The 15,948-nt window shown below is 40.8% G+C and overlaps 1 protein-coding gene across 2 annotated transcripts in view; it reads right to left on the minus strand.

Annotated features, from left to right (window-relative positions):
- The window catches only part of GLRA1 (glycine receptor alpha 1), a 103,957-nt gene that overhangs the window by 37,929 nt on the left and 50,080 nt on the right, over nt 1-15,948 (minus strand). The gene's annotated exons all lie outside the window — the stretch shown is intronic.

Genomic DNA, 15,948 nt, shown 5'->3' on the forward strand with positions numbered 1-15,948 from the left:
GGTTTCCAGCTGCATCCATGTCCCTACAAAGGACACAAACTCATCCTTTTTGATGGCTGCATAGTATTCCATGGTGTATATGTGCCACATTTTCTTAATCCAGTCTGTCACTGATGGACATTTGTGTTGATTCCAAGTCTTTGCTATTGTGAATAGTGCCGCAATGAACATACGTGTGCATGTGTCTTTATAGCAGCATGATTTATAATCCTTTGGGTATATCCCCAGTAATGGGATTGCTGGGTCATATGGTACATCTAGTTCTAGATCCTTGAGGAATCGCCATACTGTTTTCCATAATGGTTGAACTAGTTTACAATCCCACCAACAGTGTAAAAGTGTTCCTATTTCTCCACATCCTCTCCAGCACCTGTTGTTTCCTGACTTTTTAATGATTGCCATTCTAATTCCCTATTTAATAAATGGTGCTGGGAAAATTGGCTAGCCATAAGTAGAAAGCTGAAACTGGATCCTTTCCTTACTCCTTATACGAAAATTAATTCAAGATGGATTAGAGACTTAAATGTTAGACCTAATACCATAAAAACCCTAGAGGAAAACCTAGGTAGTACCATTCAGGACATAGGCATGGGCAAAGACTTCATGTCTAAAACACCAAAAGCAACGGCAGCAAAAGCCAAAATTGACAAATGGGATCTAATTAAACTAAAAAGCTTCTGCACAGCAAAAGAAACTACCATCAGAGTGAACAGGCAACCTACAGAATGGGAGAAAATTTTTGCAATCTACTCATCTGAGAAAAAATACATTGCATATAAATTGAAGTCCCCCTTTTCCCCTCAACCCCAATAGTACAGTACTTCTTAGGCACACCAAGATTTGAGAGTCACTGGTCTAGACAAATTGAAAGAATGAAAGGATATAATCAAAGCTGATGTCTGAGCATTCAAACTATTCTGCCTAAAGAGAATAATTAATTCTCAAGAAGTGAAGGAGGGATGGGCAGAAGAATTCTGTATTGTTCCTGCTGTACCTAGGGTTCATCCCATTCTGTTTTAATCTCAGCCTTCTATAACTTACTGTGACATATGTTGATTTGTTTGGAAAGGTTTAATAGATGTCATGGAGTCACATCTTACTAGCTTCTAAACTCAGTGCTTAGTTAATATTTCTCTGATGGGACTGCAGTGTAGTTATTCCACTGAAAGGAAATTCATGAGTCAAATCAATTAGGGAAATGTTAGACCAGATGAAATACAACAGGTTTCTTTATTGCAGGACTTCTCAGAGACCTTAATATGCTGATGAGTTGTGTGCATCTCAAGAAGGGAATAGAATATGATTTATTTTGGCCATGGAATTCTTATGTTTGTGCATGATGAGTATCTTCTATAGAATATAGGTTAGGAATGGCTGTCCTAGTCAAAACTCCATCCCCACCTCCCACCTTTTTTTTTTTTTTCTAGATGAAGAAACTAAAGTCCAGGGAGAATTGAGACTGGCTCATTGTCACTCTGAAAATGTAGGTCCAGAGCTGATTCTAGAATCCAAGTATTCTGACTCCTAGCTGAGAGTTTGCTCAATTGCCTCAGCTGTTCCTAGAGGAAGTGAAAGAGTCCATTCAGTTTATATTTACAACGTGAGGAGCTGTTATGATATGGGTAGATCTCAATAGCAGAAAACTGGGTCATGCAGTTAAGAAATATTTCCATTAAGAAAGTTTTCAGTCAGGAGCGATGGCTTATGCCTGTAATCCCAGCACTTTGGGAGGCCAAGTTGGGAGGATTGCTTGAGCCCAGTAGTTTGAGACCAGCCTGGCCAACATGATGAGACCTTGTTTCTACCAGAAAATACAAAAGGTAGCCGGGTGTAGTGGTGCATGTGATGGCCTATACAGTAGCCTGTAGTCCCAGTTACTCAGGAGGCTGAGGTCAGAGGATCACCTGAACCCAGGGAGGTCCAGGCTGCAGTGAACCATGATCATGCCACTGCACTCCAGCCTGGGTGACAGAGTGAGACCCTGTCTCAAACAAACAAACAAACAAACAAAACAGAAAAAGAAAGTTTTAAATTTTGTTACAGAGACATTGTAAACCTGGAGTTCATGAATAGCATGACACTACAAGTAGAGTTTAGGGTATATTTGTGTTTCCCAAGCAGGAAGGGCATAGCTCTCTGTGTTGAATCTCCCACAAGGGTCTATAGTTCCCCAAATGATTAATATCCTCAGTTCAAGTCCAGCTTTAAATGCTTTCCTCCAAGGAATAATCTCCACACATGAGGACCTGCTATTGCTTTTTCCCTGAGGGTGCTGGATAAACAGGTCATGCAATATTTTCTTTTGTAATGCTGCTTGTAAATCCTCATCAGTCTTGATCTGTTATCAGCAGAGATAAACTAAAACAAACAAGCTTCCTCCCCACCCTCACCCTCACCCCTGCTCAATTCCTCCTACCGTGCATGCCTTGGTCTGTTTGCCTATAGAAATATCAATAGCTTCATAAAATGTTCTAAGGTATTTTATAGGATTTTTCTATAATTTAATTGCAGCCTCTCTCTCCAGCCCCATAGAAAGTGACATTTGGCCTCATAATCTCATATCTTATAAGTCCCATGGTGGTGGGAGAACTCCAGGCCCGGCCTGAGTGTTGGCTCTTTGTCCTGATGATGGTAATGGACAGCTCCCAATCTGGTCCCATCTGATCAGGGGATTGGAAATAGTCTCTCCTTCTCCTTCTCCCTTGGATTTTGCATGAAGTGTGTGTGTGTGTGTGTGTGTGTGTGTGTATGTGTGTTATGATGAGGCACTGGGCAAGTCACATCAGAGTGAACAGACTATGAATGGTTGGGCAGAAAAAGCCTTCAGTCCCCAGGCCCCAGCTGTACTCTTGATGTTCTTGCCAGTGACATGTCAAGTCCATTTATGTGGCTAGCAGAAAGAAAAGAAAGTGGCATTTCTTAAAATGGTCTGTTAGGCAGCAGGCACCGTTCTAGATACTGTCACATACATTTAATCCTCACAAAACCCCTGCAAGCTAGACATTCAGATTCCCATAGTGAGGGTAAGAAAACAGGTCTGAGAAATGTGTCCAAGGCACAGGGCCAGTGAGTGGCAGAGCTAGGACTGGAATCAGCATCAGCCTGAGCCTCTAGTGAGCACTTGTGATTTACATCACATGGTGTGGACAGCCAATCCTGTGTGAGGGACGCTCTCTGTCAGCCTCATTGCTCAGGCAAATTCTGCTTTCTCAGCTTAAGGCTTATCTCCTGCAGGAGCCTTGATGCCCCAGGCTTCCCTGACCTCTTCCTTTTTGATTCCTAGCAAGACCGAATCACCTGGAACGTGTAATTGAGCATTTCTTCACTGTGTATGTCTTATGTCCTCAGCTTGATTGGGAGCAATTTGAGCGGATGAACCGGACCTTATATTTTCCTGCACCATCTCACCTAGTCACCCAGTCAGTGTATCTATGAGCTACCTAGTACCTATGGGAAGGAAGAGGAGACAAAGTCAGAAAAAGCTGGAACAGAATGTGCTTTTCTTATTTTATATCTGGAAAGACTGAGACCCAGAGGGGAAAGGTATTTCCTAAGATTGCACAACAATTCAGTAAAGAATCGAATTAGAACTTGACTCTGCTTCTCTGAGCCTCACTGTTAAAAGAAGTTAGGCTAGATGATCTCTAAGAACTTTTCCAAATCTAACAGCTAATTGTGGTTAGTTTTATTTTTTCCAATAACATTTAACTGAACTCTCTTAAGTGCCAGATATTATTCTAGGCACTGAGGAATCCATTGAGGACAAGAAAGATATATTTATTCAGCTCCAGAGCCTCCCGTGTAACGTTTACACCGCACTGAGATAAGGACTGTGATAGGGGTTAAGCGCAGGGTTCTGGGGAATATAGAAGACAGGTTCCCACCTGGACTTGGGGGTGCTGATCAAGGAAGTCTCCAGGTAGAAGTGATATTTAAGGTGAGACCAAATATGGTTGAGTCAAAGAGGAAAAGCATTTTTGGGCAGCTGGAAGTGCATATGTGAAGGCCTAGAGGCAAAGCAAGAGTGGGGCACTTTGGAAAGAACAGCAAGTGAATGAATAGAAGAGTGGGAGGACGCATGCACGGTCTTGCAAGCTTTACTGAGAAATTTGAACTTTTTCCTGATAATAATGTGGAGAGTTTGAAGAATTTTAAGTAAAGATGAACATTATTACATTTGCATTTTATTACTAATATTTTAAAATGTTTTAACTGTTATTTCAGAAGCAATGCACGTTGACAGTTAAAAAATATAAACGTACATCATCTAAAAGAAGAAAAACAAAATAAAACCCATCTCTTTGTATTTCATAATGAGCCTCTCATTATGAAATGACTAATGAAAAGTTTGAGCAGGAGACGGAGAATGTATCTTGGTGTCCTCAGGCAGCTTGACTCCTACTGGCAGCGCCTGCCCTAGCAGCTGCTACCCAAACAAGTTGCTGCCATTGATTTCCTCCCTTAAATTGGCAAACAGCAGTGAGAAATGCAGTTCAGAAAAGATCAATGTAAGTGGTGTAATAGGCCGAAAGCTAAAGGCTGTTTTGCTTATTTGGCCATAGCTATACATATGCGGGTTGGTGTTCGACATGCTGGGGGCCATGTTCAAGTTCAGGGACTGGAGGAGCAGCAATTGAATTCTCCACCCTAGAACCTGAGGTTCCACCTCTGGGAGCTGGTTTCTAGGTCTCAAACTCTCAAGGGTAGCCCACAAACCTGAAGAAGAAGGGGTTTCCAGAGCTCTGGTTCAACAGTGTTCAGCATCAACTCACCCATCCTGTCTCTCTGATTCCTTGATGATCTAATTTCTGGTAACTGGGCAACTAGCTGCCCTGCTTATGAGACTAAGGTAGAGCATTAACTCATTAATTTATTCATTCATTCATTCCACAGACATTTATTGAGGGCTTCCTATGTACCACCTGAAGTTGGATCTGTCCCCGACCTCTACCCACACTGTGCCTCATTTCAGATTCTAACCTCTCCTAATAAACTCCTCTAAACTCAGTATGGTGGTGAAGTAGGAAACATGAAATGTTTTAGTAGGATAGAGCTAAGAGCTTGTGCAAGAGTGTTGCTGGCAAGGGCATGTGGAATGCAAGAGGTGGGCCCATTGCAGTCAGAACCAAGAGACATTGCATCAAGAGGTAAACAAAAGAACCAGATCCTTATACCTTTTAACATCTCATCATTCCAGTTCCCAAGGGGATATCTCATCTCTAAACTCAATCCAACTCTATTAATATTTATGAGGCTGATTGGGAGTACAGTGAGGATGGAGGCACAGGGTCTTCATTTCTATACTTAAAGAACTCAGTTTATCTAGCAAGCAAGATAAGGCATGGACACAAATATCTACCACACAAAATTGAAAGTGAGAGGGTCATAAGAAGTTCTAATGGCTGCATGTGGTGGCTTATGCCTGTAATACCAGCACTTTGGGAGGCCAAAATGGGCAGATTGCTTGAGCCCAGGAGTTTGAGACAAGACTGGGCAATGTGGAAAACTCCGTCTCTACAAAAAAAGTAAAAATAAAAAAATTAGCTGGGCATGGTGGTGCATGACTGTAGTCCCAGCTACCTGGGAAGCTGAGGTGGGAGGATGAATTGAGTCCATGAGGTTTAGGCTGTAGTGAGCCATGATTGTGCCACTGCACTCAGGCCTGGGTGACAGAGCAACACTCTGTCTCCAAAATAAATAAATAAATACTTTTAACAAATTGCCATTAGAGATGATTTCCAGCCAAGTTGGGCAAATCCGGAAAAGCTTTTGAGGAGAAGGTAGCATTTGAGGTGGCCCCTTTCAGTTTGTTCCATCCTCCAGAAGTTAGCATCTCTAGATCTAGTATTGTTCTGAGATGTGAACAGTATCTGGTTTCACCTGGAACAAGGCCAGTGATATGCTCCAAGCCTATATTTCTCACATCTGTGAGATAAGGGTAAGACATTAGGACTAGGCCTGCAGCCTCAGAGTATTTGGAATTAGAATATGTATAATTGGGGGTAAAAGGAATCTCATGTAGAAGGGATAGCACAAGCAGAGGTGTGTAGGCAGGGGCATTCAAACAGTTGAGTTTAGCTCAACCATTAGCAGCATAAATAGTAACAATTGCCCCTTATTGAGGCCCTATTATACACCAGGCATTATGTTGTAAGCATGCCATACATGTCAGCTTATTTTATCTTTAAAACAATCCTATGACTTGGGCATTTTCAACCTAATTTTTATAGATGAAGAAAGTATAGGGAGATTAAGTGCTTTTTCCGGATTTACACAGTTAGGAAATAGTGGGGCTGGAGTTCAAATCTGGTTTGTCTGATTACATAAAGTTCATGCTCTTAACTACTCTACTGTAATAAGGCTGCAAAATGAATTAATTTGAGACTGTGGATATCTTTAACTGCCAAACCAAGGTGTTTGGATTTTATTTGGTAGCCAATTTAGCACCATTGAAGACTTAAGCAGTGGGGTAATGTCACAGTTTGATTTCAGGAAGATCAGTATGGTAGGAACCACTGTAGACAATTGGAAGCAGGAGAAAACAGGTACAGAAAGACCCGTTTTAAGGCTGTTGTGACAATCCAGTTGGGAGGTAATAAAGGTTCTCAACCAAGATAGCAAGAATGGAGATTGGAGCTAGATGAGAGAATCATCGTTCTTATCATCACTATTTTTATCATCAAATATTACAGCTAGAAAGAACTCTGGAGACTTCAGTCTCAACTCTCTCATTTCATAGAAAGGGAGTCTCCCTCAGGGGCATACCACAATTCAATTGACTAAGGTGGGACCTGCATGCAGAAATCCTATTGGACAGATGTGAAAACTGGAGCCCTAAAAGCTCAAGTTCCTGCTGCTAGTTACTTGTAAATTCAGAATTGATAATAACAATGCAAATAATACTAATACACTGAGACTTTATCACATGCAAGAAACTGTGTTAAGACCTTTATGTGTGTTATCTTCACAATAACCCTGTGATGTAGGTTCTATTGTTATTCTCATTTTGCAGGGAAATCAAGGTACAGAGAGATTAATGTTCCACTCATGACATTGCACAACTGGTAAGTGACAAAGCTGGGATTTGAACCCAGGACGTTAATGTCAGAGCCCAAGCATTTAACCAGTAGACTACACTACCCATGATATCCCAGATATGCATTGAGTGACAGTTTGATGACACCTCAGTGTCATCAGTACTGCCTCTGGCTGCTATGACGTACCTGTGGGATTTTAGATGCCCACAACTAACAGGAAGTATTGAAAAGGGCAAAGGACAGAAAGCTTCTGCCCTAGATTTAGCAATCCACTAGTGCTTTATTTCTGCCTCAAGCCATGGAATTCATCTGCTCTCTGCTCTACACTCAAGTCCAGTGCTTGTGGACTGTCCAGATCCCTGTCTGTTGCCTGCTTGGCCCCAGATGCTTTGTGTCTTGAATTTCTCCTAAGTCACCATGCTGCCTGGTGCATTCTCATTTAGATATCACACAATCAAAGCTACATTTGTTGTAAAGAACTGTAGATGGTTTGGACGAGTGGAAATTAGCATCTTTATTTGTCTTTAGGGGATCACTAAAGATCAATGTGCATTTAATAATTACATAAAAATGTGAATAGCAGTTCTGTTTATTGGGTGTATTGGGTGTCTAACATTTGCTAAAACTTTTTTTTTTTTTTTTTTTGAGATGGACTCTTGCTCTGTCGCCCAGGCTGGAGTGCAGTGATGGGATCTCTGCTCACTGCAACCTCTGCCTCGCAGGTTCAAGGGGTTCTCCTGCCTTAGCCTTCTGAGCAGCTGGGATTATAGGCACCTACCACCACGCCCGGCTAATTTTTGTATTGTTAGTAGAGACGCAGTTTCACCATGTTGGCCAGGCTTGTCTCAAACTCCTGACCTCAAGTGATCCACCCACCTTGGCGTCCCAAAGTGCTGGGATTACAGGCATGAGCCACCGCATAGAACTTGCTAAACTTTTTGGCCGGGTGCAGTGGCTCGCGCCTGTAATCCCAGCACTTTGGGAGGCCAAAGTAGGTGGATCATCTGAGGTCAGGAGTTTGAGACCAACCTGGCCAATGTGGCAAAAACCCGTCTCTACTAAAAATATAAAAATTAGCGAGGCGTGCTGGCAAGCGCCTGTAATCCCAGCTACTTGGGAGGCTGAGACGGGAGAATTGCTTGAACCTGGAAGGTGGTGGTTGCAGTGAGCCAAGATCATGCCACTGCACTCCAGCCTGGGTGACAGAGCGAGATTCTGCCTCAAAAAACAAACAAACAAACAAAAACAACCAACAACAACAAAAAACTTTTCATTAACCTAGCATACTGGGTATTATTATACTCATTTCACAGGAGAGGAAACCGAAATTTAGAGAGGTTAAATGGAGGTTATGTTTCTTGCCCAAAATCACATAGCTAGTAGGTGCTAGGAACAGAGATACGAATCCAGGACTTCTGGTTTCCAATTTCACACTCTTTTGACAATTATAGGCTGTATCTTCCCCTTTTAAAAAAATTTTTAAACCAAGTTCAATTTACTTTATTTTAAACCAGCTATTTAAAATATTTTAAAAGTAAACATTTATTATTAAAATTATTAAATATGTTAAACATATATTTAAACTTTTTATTAAATATTAAATATCATATTTTAGACTATCTATGGGGTAGATCAAGGAAATATAGTAGACGTAGAATACCAGGCCCCCGCTGAGCCCACCCATGTGACGGGTTGGTGCATAAATAACCTTATAATCAGTATCAGGTGAAGAATTTTGGATTGGGATATTAAGCAGTGAAGTAGATTTATGACTGGTTGCTATAGGGTGCAAATGGAAGGAAGGGTGGATGTTAACCTGGAAAGAGGAAAGCTGATAGAGTTGGCAGTGCAGGGCACAATGCTGAGACATGCCACTAACAAACTTGGAAATATGGAAATTAAGGTCACCCTCTGAGAGTAAAAAAAAAAAAAAAAAAAAAAAAAAGGAGATGAATATGCAATGGAGGGATTTGCATGTTCAAATCTGAGGCCCAGCATCAATCTGAATGACCTGTGTGTAATCTCAATGACTTAGGATGGGCATGTGGTTGTAATGTAATGAGAAGAACCCTAATTTATTGTGTTGCATCTTGTTTTATTTGTTGTATTGCATCTGTTTTGTAAACATATGTGGGACATTCATTCTGTAGCATAAGAAAGGGCAGTTCAAGTAGCAGGAATTTGGCAGTTGGTAATCTAGCATCCTCCATCACTATATTTGTGGGAACACCAACTTTCTTTTTTTTTTTTTTTTTTTTTTTTTAATAGTCAGGCAACCTTTAATAAATATCCCATTTCCCATCTCTCAAACCACTACTTTTGAATATCTGCAAGCAGAGTATTCCTTTGGTATTTCCAATTTAATTTATTCAGTTTATATAGGGGTATTTAGTTATATATATATATATATATCTTCCCTACATTATATTTTACTTGAATTTAAAAGTCCAATCAATATTATTAAATTCAAAATAGTGGAAAAGAGTATCTTTGAACACATACAAGTATTTAACTAATAAATGAATATATGAATATGTAATTAGATCCAAATTGTGACAAATTATGTTGTCTTTATTTATTTATTTATTTATTTATTATTACTATACTTTAAGTTGTAGGGTACATGTGCATAACGTGCAGGTTTGTTACATATGTATATTTGGGGAACACCAACTTTCTTGCCACTAGAAGGAGGGCTTCTGTGTGGTGACACAAGGATGGCTTCTTAGAACTCTCTCTGGCCTGGATGAAATTTCCCTCAAGACTGTCTACCTCTCTTTTCTACAATTCCAGTTATGTTAAAAGCAACTTTTGCTTGGCTTTCCTGGTATTAGGATAGTGGCAAGGGAGCACACTCCTGGTGGACACGGCATTCTTATTATTACAATAGAAAGTCTTACTGTAAATTGGAACAATTTGGCAGTTTGATTTCCCCACTTCAGTCTTTCGTGGGTTTGATGGTCATGAGTCAGCCTTCTGGAATTGGATCTGATGAAGAGTCACGCTCTGGGTAGTCATAAGTTCACTGCTGTGATGCCTCCCCTGGTGTACTGGGAGAGAATCATCCAGCAGATGGTACCAAGACTGCTCATCACCCCGTGCTTTGCTCGTGATAGACTCTAATGGCATTTCTGAGGGCTTTCTCCTTGGTCCTCTCTTAGTCTTTTGTTTACCAAAGCTTTGTTGAGTGTGGCACCATATCTAATTGGATAAGAGTGAACAGACTTTCTCTTGGATCCCCCAGACCCAAGAAGATAAGAAGGGACCTAGCATAAGCTGTGTAGAGAGACAAAAGTATAATGGAAAAAGCAACAACAACAACAGATCTTATGCATAATAGCAACCAACCCCACAAAATATCTATGAATAAAGCTAACATGAAATATGTGAGTTGTATATATTAAAAAAAACTACAAAACTTACTGAAAGGCATGAAGGAATACCCATATAATTGGAGAGATGTACTATACTTATAAAATATTGTAAAGATGTACTTTATTCCCAAATTAATCTTTAAACTCAATGCAATCCTAATCAAAACCTGAGAGGATTTTTTGTTTTGTTTTTGTTTTGAGAGTCTTGCTGTGTCACCCAGGTTGGAGTGCAGTGGCACAATCTCGGCTCACTGCAAGCTCCGCCTCCCGGGTTCATGGCATTCTCTTGTCACAGGCACCCGCCACCACGCCCGGTTAATTTTTTTTTGTATTTTTAGTAGAGACGGGGTTTCACTGTGTTAGCCAGGATGGTCTCGATCTCCTGACCTCGTGATCCGCCTGCCTCGGCCTCCCAAAGTGCCGGGATTACAGGTGTGAACCACCGGGCCTGGCCCTGAGACGATTTTTATAGGCCTCAATACACTGATTCTAAAGTTCACATGGAAGAAAGAAAGGGCTGAAAGTGTTAAGAAAAGCTTGTAAATGAAGAACAACAGAGGGCTTTCTCTACCAGACATAGAAATATACGTCATAGAAATTAAAGTAGTGTAATATTGGTACAGAAACAGATAAACAGAACAATGGAGCAATAAACTGAGACTAGAGACTAGAAATGTATACATGGGGATTTAGTTTATGAAAAAGATAGCATTTCAAATCAGTAGAAAAATAGTAACTATTTAAGAAATGGTGTTGGAATAATAGAAACTCAATCAGAGAGAAATAGAGTTAAGCAACCAACAAATTCTTCATATAAAATTAAACTCCAAATGATTTAGGAGATGCATATAAAAAAAGAAACCTATAATATTATTCAAAATGCCCAGTCAACGTATTAAAAGATGCTCAAATTCACTAGGAATCTGAAGTGCAAATTGAAAATGACAATGAGGTACCATTTTGAAAATCCCATTTGGTGAAAATAAAAAAGCTTGATAATATCTTGGGTTGGCAAGGATGAAGAGAAATAAACAGTATTGTAGGGAATGTAAATTATTGAAGCTTTTTTTTTGGAAAGGAATTGGGCAAAATACTTTTAGAAAGTGAATATTCTTTCATTAAAGCAATTCTACTTCTGGAATATATCCTAAAGGAATGCACACAGAGAGTTATGTACAAGAATGCTCATTGTAGCATTGTTTGCAATAGTGTAAAGCTGAAAAAACCAAAAATCATGTCAAGAGAAAGTGGTTAAATACTGTGAAATGATGGTGTCTCCATACCATGGAATTTTACCGGGAGGTTATAAAGCCTGGAAACATAGTATAATTTTGTCATATATTTAATGTAATATTAATAAACAATATATTTGTTCTCCCATGTTTCCAAATTTGGGACTGTGTAGAGAGTTAAAAAGAATGAGGCAGATCTATATGTAGCCATGTGGAGAGAGGCGTCAAGCTGTGGTGGAGTGGAAAAAGCAAATTGTATTGCACAATCCTACTTACACAAATACATGTATATGTACCTGAATGTATGGACAATCAAGGAAAGGGGACTAGTATGGTGTACACTAAATTTTATTTGCAATGGTTAACTCAGGATAGGACAAAGGGAATTGGAGGGGAGGGCAAAACAGGGGCATTCTTATTTCTCGTTCTCATTTTTGCTTTTTATTGAACTAATTACAAAAGCTTGTTTTCATATATTACTAATGCGCTTTAAAAATATTCCAGGGTGCTGCTGTCCATAAGCATACTGCAAGTGAACATTGTGACATGGCTCCCGAAATGGGAAGGTCTTTGAGGTGGAATGAGTAGAAATGGATTTTACAGCCTAGAGAAGGTTTTCCAAGGGCTTCCTGGGGGAGGGAGAGGTTGAGAGAGAGGTCAAGAGAATGAGATTCTTGGTTCTCTCTCCACTTCAACCAGAACCACCCATTTAAAAAAATCTGCTCATTAAAGTGCTACATAAGATTTACCTTACAGGCAGGCGCGGTGGCTCATGCCTGTAATTCCAGCACTTTGGGAGGCTGACAGGGTGGATAGCTTGAGGTCAGGAGTTTGAGACCAGCCTGGCCAATATGGTGAAACCCCATCTCTACTAAAAATACAAAAATTAGCTAGGTGTGGTGGCGCACACCTGTAATCCCAGCTACTCGGGAGGCTGAGGCACAAGAATTGCTTGAACTTGGGAGGTGGAGGTTGCAGTGAGCCAAGATTGAGATCGCACCACTCCACTCCAGCCTGGGTGACAGAGCAAGACTCTGTCTAAAAAAAAAAAAAAAGTTTACCTTAGAAATGAACTAAGGTGGGACTGCTATTAAAAACAATGCTTTGAAATTCACTAACCCAGAATAAGGATGGCCCCACTTTGCTCTGCTCGGAACACTCCTTGTGAGACTGGGTCTATTTCTTTTTCTTTTAAAAAAATTGTTATTTTAGAGTCAGGGGGTACATGTGCAGGCTTGTTACATGGGTATATTGTGTAATGCTGGAGCTTGGGCTTCTTTTGAACCCATCAGTTAAATAGTGAACATAGTACCCTATAGGTGGTTTATTTCTTGACCTTTCATCTCAAGATGGAAATCAAGCGCTGGGTGCACTTTGAGGAGAGCACCCTGGTGGTGAAGGGACTGAAAACTAGAGAGAATGGTTGAGGAAGCCAGGCTTGGGGAGGAACAGGGAGAACCGATCTCAATTATGTGAAGGGTTGTCAGTTGAGTTGGTTGGTTCTGTGTGGCACGAGGGTCAGGACTAAAGCCATGGGTAAATGGAGATTTCAGAGCTGCCCAAAGATGAAATGGGCTGTCCCTTTACCATCAGGGTGCTCTCCTCAGTGTGTTGAGTTCCATCTTGAGATGAAAGACCAATAAATAAATTACTTATTGGTTATTATGTTCACTATTTGGGTGATGGGTTCAATAGAAACCCAGATGCTAACATTACGCAATATATCCATGTAACAAACCTCCGCATGACCCCTTGAACCTAAAATTGGGAGGTAGTAGGTTCCCCATCACTGGAGGTGTGCGAGCAAAAATACTTGGACACGATGTTTATGGCAACAGATGGGGGTGTGCTTAGAGAACCTTTCACAAATACTGACTGGCTCTTGTGATTTAAGCAATGTGGTGGGAACTGGAAATATAGAGGTGATTGAGGGAAATAAGGTCCCCACTCTGGATGAAAAAGCCAACAAGGCAACAAACAAACAAGTGAACTTTTACATTTTAGATATTGCTCTGAGGATAATAGAACATGGTGATGTGATAGAGAGTAACTGGAAGAGGAGGATTATTTTAGGTAGGGAGGTGGAGAAGGACCCCCTGAAGCAATGTCTGAGCTAAGACCGGAAGGGTAAGAAGGAGCCAGGCATGCAAAGATCTTTCTGGGCAGAGGGAACAGAATGTGGTAAGAACCTTTGAAACTTGTTGCAGGATTGGAAGTAGGAGAATTCTGTGATCCGATTTGCGTTTTAAAATGATTCTTCTAGCAACTATGGGAAGTGGTAGGGGGCACGAGGAGGGGAAGGAAGGAGACCAGTTAGGAGGCCATTTGGTCAAGCAGGAGAGAGATTATGCCAATTTTAACTAGGAGTTGAGAGCAGCAAAGTGGGAAAAAAGTAGATGGATTTAAGTTTTATTTTTGTGATTCAAAATGTCTGCCTCATTCAATCAACTGATCCCAGGATGGGTTGACTTTGACTTATGACTAAATGACTGCTCCCTAGCCAATGTGTTAATATTTATGGTTGGGTATAAACGGATTATTTTTTTAAAGATGGATCTTGCTCTGTTGCCCAGGTTGGAGTACAGTGGCACAATGATAGCTCACTGCATCCTTAAACTCCTGGGCTCAAGTGATCTCCTCTCTCCTCAGCCTCCTGAGTAGCTGGGACTACAGGTGCATGCCAGCATGCCCAGCTGATACTTTAATTTTTTTGTAGAGATAGGGTCTCACTTTGTTGACTAGGCTGGTCTTGAACTCTTAGCTTCAAGTGATCCTCTCACTTCAGCCTCCCAAAATGCTAGAATTATAGCCATGAACTCCCACACTTGGCTATAAGGGGCTTTTGATCTCCCTGTGTGGTAGCTGTTTTCTTGTATCTTGAGGTCTTATTTGCAAACATCCAAAATGATAGATGACCAAGGTTTTCTTGTGACACAAGTCCTTATAGGACTGGACAAATCCTGCCGTCTAAGTTCTAACCAGGCCTGACCCTGCTTAGTTTCAGAGATTAGATGAGATTGGGTGTGTTCAGGATTGTATGGCCATAGACAAGGACTGCACAAATCCTACTGAGCTTCTTAATGACCAAACGATGCTGCAGAAGACCAGGATGAGGTCATGCCCTCACATGGCCCTGGTGCCCTTGGCTCTGCCACTTCCCACTGCCCTCTTTCTTTATGCTCAGCAAATGGAGTAGGCCAAGAACAGGCCCTCAGGAGTCAGGCAGCCTGGGGATGATAAATGGCACAGCCAGTTATTGGCTGGAAAAATTTGAGTGAATCAAGCTTCTCTAAGCCTCAGTTTCCTTACGTATAAAATGGGATTGTTGTACATAAAATAATTCCCATAATTCACTAACCACAATTACCTGACTTTCAGAAAAGTACTCACTAAATGACAAACACCAATACTAAAACCTCACATTCTTTTCACAGTAGAGCTTTTTGAAAGGCTTATCTTCATGCTGTCTTTGTTTCAACTTATCCTTTGCTTTCTGCATGCCCCTGAAATTGCATTCCCTAATTCTATATACTTACCCTCCCTTCCCCTATCCCCCACTGCCAAAACTACTAGACGATACTTTCTTTTCTTATTTGACTTTTCTTTCCTCTTTTGGCACTATTGGACACACAACAGTTTTTTGAAACCCTTTCATCCTTTGGTTCATCCCTTGAAACTGTTCTCTCCTGGAAGGTTTGAACATGGGAAGTACCATGACCAGATTGCTGCTTTAGAAAAATCACGCAATTTGGCGCTGATCAGTTTAGAAAAAAGAAAATAAGAAAAATAACTCAAAAGCACACAATACAACAGTGCCTGGTACACACATATTCAGAGAATTATTATTAATAATTTACAGAGAATTATTATTAACCTCTGTGTTCCACAGCATCCTGGCATAGCTCTGTAATCTCACCCATCCTACTGTGGTATTATCTTGTTTTCCTTGAAATAGACTCCTTGAAAGCAGAGACCTCCTACTCACTGATGTCTGGTTCCTGTTTACTTCTGGTACCATGGGAGGATTATACTTCTCTTTGGGCAGTGCCATGTGACTTTCCTTGGATAGCGAAATGCAAGCAGAAGTCACTCCTAGGTGGAACACATTTACTTGCCAGTTGTTATGGACTGAATGTGTCCCTCCGAAATTTATATGTTGAAGCCCTAACCCTCAGAGTGACTGTATTTGAAGATGGAGTCTTTAAGGAGGTGATAAAGGTTAAATGAGGTCATGAGGGTGGGGCCCTAATTCAGTAGTATTTATGTCCTAATAAGGAGAGAAAGAGGTACCAGATCTCTCTCTCT

The sequence above is a fragment of the Macaca mulatta genome, chromosome 6 (genome assembly GCF_049350105.2).
Source record: "Macaca mulatta isolate MMU2019108-1 chromosome 6, T2T-MMU8v2.0, whole genome shotgun sequence".
NCBI classification, from domain to species: Eukaryota; Metazoa; Chordata; class Mammalia; order Primates; family Cercopithecidae; genus Macaca; species Macaca mulatta.